The 8,201-nt window shown below is 49.7% G+C and overlaps 1 long non-coding RNA gene across 1 annotated transcript; it reads left to right on the top strand.

Moving 5' to 3' along the window:
• The first annotated feature begins 4,570 nt into the window (after positions 1-4,570).
• On the top strand, positions 4,571-7,892 carry LOC120759269 (uncharacterized). Its single transcript, XR_005703142.1, has 3 exons — positions 4,571-4,677; positions 6,114-6,213; positions 6,895-7,892. It is a non-coding gene; the product is annotated as an uncharacterized LOC120759269 (long non-coding RNA).
• Positions 7,893-8,201: the final 309 nt, after the last annotated feature.

Raw genomic sequence — 8,201 nt, 5'->3', positions numbered from 1 at the left:
TCTGGAGGAGCTCTCTTCCTAGGCTGGGGCTTTAGCTCTGGAGTTCTGTCCCTGGATCAGCAGTGCCCAGTGGTGGCAGCTCACTTGTCCCTTTTCCTGATGAGGTCCCTGGTGGTGCCACCACACCCCACCATGCCAGTGCCCAGCTCTCCTTTGAGGGGAGGAGCTGCTTCCCGCTCACCTGTTCTTTTGGGTCCAGAGGTGACAGACACTTCCTCGGTGTCTCTGCCTCTGCTGTTTGTCAGTGGCAGAAACATGTGTCTGTGGGGAAAAATGATCTTATTCGTCGTGCAGCATCCAGGAATGGCTAACAGGAGATACATGTTGGTCAAGATCATCACGGCTGCAATGCTGACCTTCAGCAGTTGCCTGCATTTCCTCCAGTCTTCAGTAATTAGGTTTTTCTTCACTTTTCACCACTTTCTTCTCCCTCACTTTCTAACATCTAAATCTGTTCCTGCCGCTGATGGTCGTGTCCTCTCCCTCTTTGTGAGTTTAGCTGATCTCTTTCAAAATGACCTCACACTGGAGATTGAGACCGTCATCCATCATTGCCTGCTTGGCTTCCATCCCCCATCCCTTCTCCCCCAGCTGGTGGCCTTGTCCAGACCACAAGGTCCCGGAGGCCAAAGCCAGTGACTGCTTTGTGGCAGAGCACCAGCCTGGCCACCCTTGGGATGGGACAAGGGACAGGAAATGAGAGGGCAACCGCTGTGCCCATCTCTCCTGGCATGCAGGTGTCAGATGTCACAGGGGTAAATGTTTGGAGTAGCCTCAAGATCATTTGTTTTCTTTCTCGTGAGTTGGAGAGATGGGAACAGATGTGAAAAATCAAACCAGTCTTGACATGGCTCCAGAAGAGGCAGGGCTGAGTCTTTAGACAATGACATATTCCATCTGGAAATTACAAGACACACCAGCAGATACTGCCCTTTGCCAGGTTTCTGTCTGCAGAGTAGAGAAATGTTTACAGCAGATAAGCACACTCACCTCAGTTGTTTGCAAACCGAAGCCCAAAAATCATTAAGAATGAATTTGCCACCCAGGCAGCTGGGCAAAACTCACAATGCTTTTTAATAAAGCCATTATAGCCTGTGGTTATGAATATTTGCATCTCAATTTTTCTCTTTCTTCCATCTTAGGATGTGAATTGTATAAGCACAATCTTTGAAGGAATGGAACAGCTGAAAAATAATCCAGCTATGGAAACATTCAACGCTCTTTTCCACAAATTTGAAAAACTGAAGCAATGGCTCATGCCGAACCTGGCAAAAGAGGTAGGAATTTATTTGCTGTCTTCCAGAGATCATGCAGCAGAGATGTAACAAAATAAGAACTAAAATTCACAAACGTGTCTTTGCATCTACAAAAGAGAGTAATTTCTCTACTGTCTTGGTTTTAGTACATGGAAGAATAAATCCTGGCTTTATTTCATGCTTATATCCTTTCCTTGTTCTAATATTCAGCTTCTTCCACCTCTAAAATAAGGATTCATATGTATGATAAGCAAATTAAATAAAAACTGTGTAATTTATAATGATTTTGAGATTAAAAAGCTCTAAATAATGATTAAATATTAAGCAATTTCATTTTCTTGATTCATTTTTCAGGGGAAATGTGATACAGAAAGAAGGAGCACAGCAATATTCATAAGAACGCTAATGACATTCATCCGAAAACTATTAAAACCCACGAGAGTGGAGAGTTAGAAGTTTCTAAAACTGCTGTAAAATTACATGAGTAGTAAAATCTTTCTTTGTTTAAGAAGTGTTCCTCCTTTGTGTTAAAATTTGGCAGAGCACACCTTCAGTTTCCGTGATACTGCACTGGTTCCTGTTTGGCATCTCAAAGTGTTGGGTGGCAAAAGATCATTTGTATTTTGAGACGAAAACTTAAATGCTTGATAAACCAAATCATGCAGGGGATTACAGAAGGACCTGACCAGACATAAAATCTCTGTGTTTCTCATGAAGAGTTAAATTTCTCAGGGAGAAATCACAGGGAGACTGAATATGGGTGTGTGTGAGCAGAAGCAGCGGGCTCACAGCACACCCCTCATCCCACCATCACCTGGCCCCACAGACCTTGCTGTGCCATCAACACTGAGTGGCAGCTGACACAGGATGTGAACTTGCTGTGAATATATCCCCTTTTTCTTTCTTTGAAACCAGACTGGGCCAGTGCAGGGGGGAACAGCAATATGGGACAGTCTGAATACCCTTCTGACTTTGAAGGTTTAAGGTCAGATTTCTACCGGAATGTTTTACTGCTCTCACATGACTTCCTTATTCCATAAATACTCAGAAATACATCCTGGGATTTTATTCTACCTGCAGCTCTGGTAGAACTCCCTTCCCCCCCCAAATTTGTTCCAAGATATTCCCACACTTCAGGGAATCTAGTTATCAGTCAGGGGAATTAGATCCTTGAGGTGAGTGAGCACATGTATTGATGAAAGCTATTTCCAATGATGCATGAATTAAAAACCAGAGAGTCCATTAAGGTACCCACCTCTGAAATCGAGCTGAGCTCACACGTTCTCTCTAGCTCTCTACGATGATGTTTGCATTTTTTCCTATGAATATCCCAGCATAAATTAATTTCTTTATATATATATATATATATGAGAAAGAAATGAGAACAAAATTGAGAAGAGATTTTTGGTCGGATAGAGAGGTGGGTTCCACCAGTGTCTTTCTGATAGGAGAAGCTTCTTCGAAAATCTACCAGTTCTGACATGGAAAAAGCAGCTGAGCAGATGAGCAAGGCACTTGTCACAGAGTTGCCATGGGTTTGATTTAATGTGTTCCAAACTCCTCTGTCAGACATGTCTTGATACAACATGTCAGCATCCCTGCTCCTTTTTCAGGGGCATCCTCGGGAACACCGGGGCAAAGACAGGTGAAAATCTGTGATGACAGAACAAATACGCAGAAACAAAACGTTTTCTTGCCATGTGCTCATCTTCCCAGTGTTTTCTATTATCCCACTTTTACGAAGGAAAAATAAAGTTTTTCACAGTATTGCTCCATAAGATGGGCAAAGCAGGAACAATTGCTGGTGAAACAAGGGTTAATCAGCACAAGTATTATTTATAAGTTGTTCGTGCAGACGTTGATTTGTCAGACGCTTTACTCCGCTGCAGCTCAGTCCCCGAGGCGGCGGTGGGCGGCTGACGGCAGGTGGCAACAGGAGACCAGAAACGCTCGGCGCATCTGCCGGGAGAGCTTTTGGGCAGGAAAAATCTTAGACTTTCCTTCCTCCTGGTGCGCAGAGCTCCCTCGTTCCGTTCAAGCCCCCCGCTTTGGCAGTGATTGCGATTCCTGAGCGGAGCCCGGGTGCCGTTCTGCTGGGCACATCCCCACAGCAGTCCGTGTCCCCCCGCTGCCACCCGGGGGAAGGCAGTCCCGGGAGGTGCGATCCGCCGGGCTCATCCCTATGAACCCTCTGCCTCGGGTCTCACTGGAGCAGGAAGGAGGTGACAGCCCAAAGGACCTTGCCTAAAGAGCAAGGCAGAGCGGTTTAACCCGGCTGCGAGCACATCCCAGTGAAATCCAGGCAGGCTCACGGGGACGTTCCCCGGACGGGTTTCCTTGGATTCAGAGCGTGCGCTTGAGAGGGACCAAAAGGGGGAGAAAAAGGAACGAGTTGATTCGGCTCCAGCTACAGAGGGCCGTGGAAAACACCCAGCGATGGTGAGGAGAAAAGGAGCGAGCAAAGCCTGAACGGGGCGGGATGAAACTACCCATGAGAAGAAAACGAACCACTGACAAGAGTCCATAGGACGAGCTCGGGAGTCAGCAAGAGGAGCTCAGGGTCAGGGGAAAAAAAAAAAAAAAAAAAAAGGAACTTTAGGACTCTAAAGATATTGGGAGCTCTGTCTGAGTCTCTATACCCCAAATCACTGCAAACACCTCCGACTCACCTGGATCCTGCTTCAGGGGAGAACTGCTCCAGCTGCACTTTAAGGTTAACTATGACTTTATATAAAAAGTTCAAAAGAATCATCTTTTCTATCATGCCCAGGGGGAAAAAAATCATATAGCTAGTACAAATATGCGCTGAATTATGTATGATTATTCATTATACTTTAAGGGTAATATATATTATATATAGTATATGCTAATATTCCAGGGAGTTCTAGACTACATTTTAAAAAATACTATGTATAATTAATAACATCTCTATTATATAATTGATATATAACACTTAATGTATTTTTTCTCTTTTACATATGAATCTTTTGCAGCATGCCCAGAGAAAACAGCTTACCCTTAACGTGAAATAACACTCTTAACTCCAATTAACCTTTAATACTTCCCTTTCGCACTTTAATTGACCCGGAGAGCTGCATTACTCATCCCGGATAACAATTTCCTTCTCGGGGCTCGGCCAGGGGCCAGCGGATCGCGGGGGTGCCGGAGCCCCCTCGGGGGGCGAGGGCAGGAGCAGGCCAGGCCCCGAGGGGGTTTCCCGGAGCGGCCGGGGATTCCCGGCAGCGCGGCCGGAATGCCCGAGCGGCCCCGGCCGGCAGCAGCAGCAGCGCCCTCCCGCGGCCGCGCCCGGAACCGCCGATTCCCGGAAGCCGCTCCCGCCGCCGCCGCTCCCGCAGGAAACAGAAACTGGGCACGGCGGGAGCGGGCCGTGAGGGGAGGCGAGGGGCCGGCAACGCGTGCGGTAATTAATGGGTGTCGTGTTGGATTGATCCAGTAATTAGGTGGTTAATACAGACAACGGCGACGCGAAAATCAAGGGGGGAAAGGGATTAAAGAAAAAGGTGGGCGAAAAAGGGAGGGGGAAAAGGGTGAAGGGGAAAGGGTTAAAGAAAAAGGGGCAAAAACGGAGGGCAGAAAAGGGAGGGGGAAAAGGATGAAGGGGGACGGATTAAAGAAAAAGGGGGCAAAAACGGAGGGCGAAAAAGGGGAAAAAGAGGGGGGAGAGGACAAGGACTAAAGAAAAAGGGGCAAAAAGGGTGAAGAAAGAGGGGGAAGGATTAAAGAAAAAGCAGGGGAAAATAGGGGGGGAGAGGGGAAAGGATTAAAGAAAAAGGGGTAAAAAACGGAGGGGGGAAAGGCTGAAGAAAGAGGGGGAAGGGGGAAGGATTAAAGAAAAAGGAGAGCAAAAACGGAGGGCAAAAAGGGGGAAGGGTTAAAAAAGGGGAGGGAGAAAAAGGAGAGGGGACGAAAGAAGCAGGCAACAAAAAAGGCAAAGAAAGGAGGGACATAAAAAGGGGGGACAAAATACAGAGAGACACATGAAAAAGGGGAATACAAAAAAAAAGCGGGTGCACACGCACACACAAAAAAAGGCAGATACAAAAAAAGAAGGGGGGGGGGGACAAAAAAATACAAAGGGAGGTGACAACAAAACCCCTCTGATCTGAGATTTCAGCCACAGCTAGCAAGTTGGTGGCTGGGAGTCTCCTCTGGGACTGCAGATGATCTTGAAAATAATAATAAAAAATTAAATCTGTGTTTATTTCAGGGAAAAAAAAAAATTCACTCCCACCAAACAGGTGAAGGAGATGAGTTTGAACAAGGATTTGTGTGGGTCAGCTGGTCCTTTCCCCAGGGGTCCCCTCGCTGGGTGCTGCTCAAGGGGTCTCTCCATTCCTTGGTTGGGAGAAGGTTGCCAGAGGTCCTGCCCTCACTGCAGATCTGTAACTGTCCTTCAGCAGCTGGTCAGCTGAGTCACAGTTCCTTCCTACAGCATCCAGCAGGATGTGTCACTTGGCTTTTCCTTTCTTCTTGAGGGGGGAACACAACCAGTGCTTACAGCACCCCCTTTGAGAGCATCAAAAAACCAAGAGCCAGAAGTGACAGCTGTGACTGCTCTGACCCCGGCACGACAAGAGCACCACCCCTGCCTCAGGCAGGTGTTTTTCAAACACCAAATCTGAGTCTTGCTTATGTAAATTGTGGTATTATCTATTATGGCTGGCACTTCTCAGCATCCGTAAGAACTTCTGTCTCAGCACCCTATTTGCACAAGATCAGGACAGACTATTTCAAACAAAGCAGCCATTATGGATGTTCTTTCCAAGATGAAGCAGAGGTGAAACACTCACAGGTCACTGCACTGCAGCCTCCACTTCCAGCTGACTTTTCCTGGAGGGCCGGTGTCCATCCCCAGGGGCTCCCTGCCTCCTGCTTGCAGGCACGATGGCCTGTTCCAGCTGCTGGAGGGAAGCAGCAGTGCGGGCAGGGGCTGGAGGTGCGGGCAGGGGCTGGAGGTGCGGGCAGGGGCTGGAGGTGCAGGCAAGGGCTGGGTGCAGGCAGGGGCTGGGTGCGGGCAGGGGCTGGGTGCAGGCAAGGGCTGGGTGCGGGCAAGGGCTGGGTGCGGGCAGGGGCTGGGTGCGGGCAGGGGCTGGAGGTGCGGGCAGGGGCTGGGTGCAGGCAGGGGCTGGGTGCGGGCAGGGGCTGGGTGCAGGCAGGGGCTGGAGGTGCGGGCAGGGGCTGGGTGCAGGCAGGGGCTGGAGGTGCGGGCAGGGGCTGGGTGCGGGCAGGGGCTGGAGGTGCGGGCAGGGGCTGGGTGCAGGCAGGGGCTGGGTACAGGCAGGGGCTGGGTGCAGGCAAGGGCTGGGTGCAGGCAGGGGCTGGGTGCGGGCAGGGGCTGGGTGCAGGCAGGGGCTGGAGGTGCGGGCAGGGGCTAGGTGCGGGCAGGGGCTGGGTGCAGGCAGGGGCTGGAGGTGCAGGCAGGGGCTGGAGGTGCGGGCAGGGGCTGGGTACGGGCAGGGGCTGGAGGTGCGGGCAGGGGCTGGGTGCAGGCAGGGGCTGGGCAGGAGGTGGGGGGTGACCTCCATGAACCCCAGAAGGGCCCTGCCTACCCCTGAGAAGGGCTGGAGCCACAGCTCCACACTGCCACAGGCACTGGCTTGTCCTTCCCTTCCAACAGCTGGGAAGCTTGGCACCTTTTCCTATCAGTCCAGGATGGAGCGAACTGCCCGAGCCAGGAGCCAGATGAGAGGCACAGCCAGCCTTGCCCACCACGTGCTGCTTGACTCCTGCTCTGCAGATGGTTAGCTGGGCAGGAGGTCCAATCCCACTCTCGGATACTCTAAGGGCAAATAAAAGAACTTGAAGACACAACTCACCTTTTCTTCTATTGATCTCAGCCCTAGCTTCACTGGCAGGACTCCAGCAGTCTCAAGTGCACGGATTCCCATTTGCCTTGGGGGGTTTCTGGCCAGGATGCCAGGACCCCTGGACACCCCGGGTCAGCACAGCCCCGTGCCTGTCCCACTCCTGCTCCGCTGTGCCCTGGGTGAAGACCCATGAGCACCAGGAGAGGTCCGAGTCTCTCTGGCCTTTTTCAGGGAGCTCAGGCTGCTGCAGGTCTGCACCCTTGTCAGGCAAAACTGTCAGGGCTACCATGTGCCTGCAGCTCACAGGAATTCCCTCAGCAGATAGTTCATGACATGTCTGTGTCTTCCTTCAAGGTGGAGAGGAAAGTAAGGAGCATGGAAAGTCCAAGGCCACAAGTAAAGTTTTTGCAATTTCCTTTATTCCTACCGAAACAAGCACAGAATCTCTTTTTGGTTTAATTTTAAAAATTTGCTGTGCTATCACTGGGAAGAACTGGAATGATTTTGAGTCTTGAGATAGGTCTTTCCAATTCCAGGAAACAGTAAACGGCCCATCCCAGGATATATTTATTGTAGCCTGCAGATCAGAGCACTTGCTGGGATTACATCATGCCAGCTGGGCAGAGTTTCAACATTTCTGACATTCATTCTCCTGCATGTGCTTCAACCAAAGTTCCTTTCTGTAAAATAGGCATTTATAAGAAATGGAAACAGCTTGCAGCAAGACCTGAACCCTCACAGCTTCTGACCCAGAAGCAGATAGTTTTGGTTGTCTGTCTTGGCAGCTTTTAAGGCTGATTCTCCAACCCTGCTCCTAAAAAATAAAATAAAATAAAATAAAATAAAATAAAATAAAATAAAATAAAATAAATCACTCTGCATTAACCCCTTGCTGTCTGGAAACATTAACCCCTTCCCTTGGGAGGAAGAGGCATTTCCTGCCCACAGATGGCCTCCGTCACCAAACTGTGACAGCTCCTTAGTGGGGAGGTTATAGAAACAGCTCTGCAAGCATTTTTATGTCTCACTCCAAAATGGAAGGTTTGTTTCTGAGTTGATGGGAAAAGGGGACAGAGGCAGGTGGGGAGGAGGAGGGGTGGGATTAGAAAGAGGTTGA

This window comes from Hirundo rustica, chromosome 14 (assembly GCF_015227805.2).
Source record: "Hirundo rustica isolate bHirRus1 chromosome 14, bHirRus1.pri.v3, whole genome shotgun sequence".
Taxonomy (NCBI): Eukaryota; Metazoa; Chordata; class Aves; order Passeriformes; family Hirundinidae; genus Hirundo; species Hirundo rustica.
The sequence above is the reverse complement of the archived record's forward strand: the minus strand, read 5'-3'. Positions and strand labels throughout refer to the sequence as shown.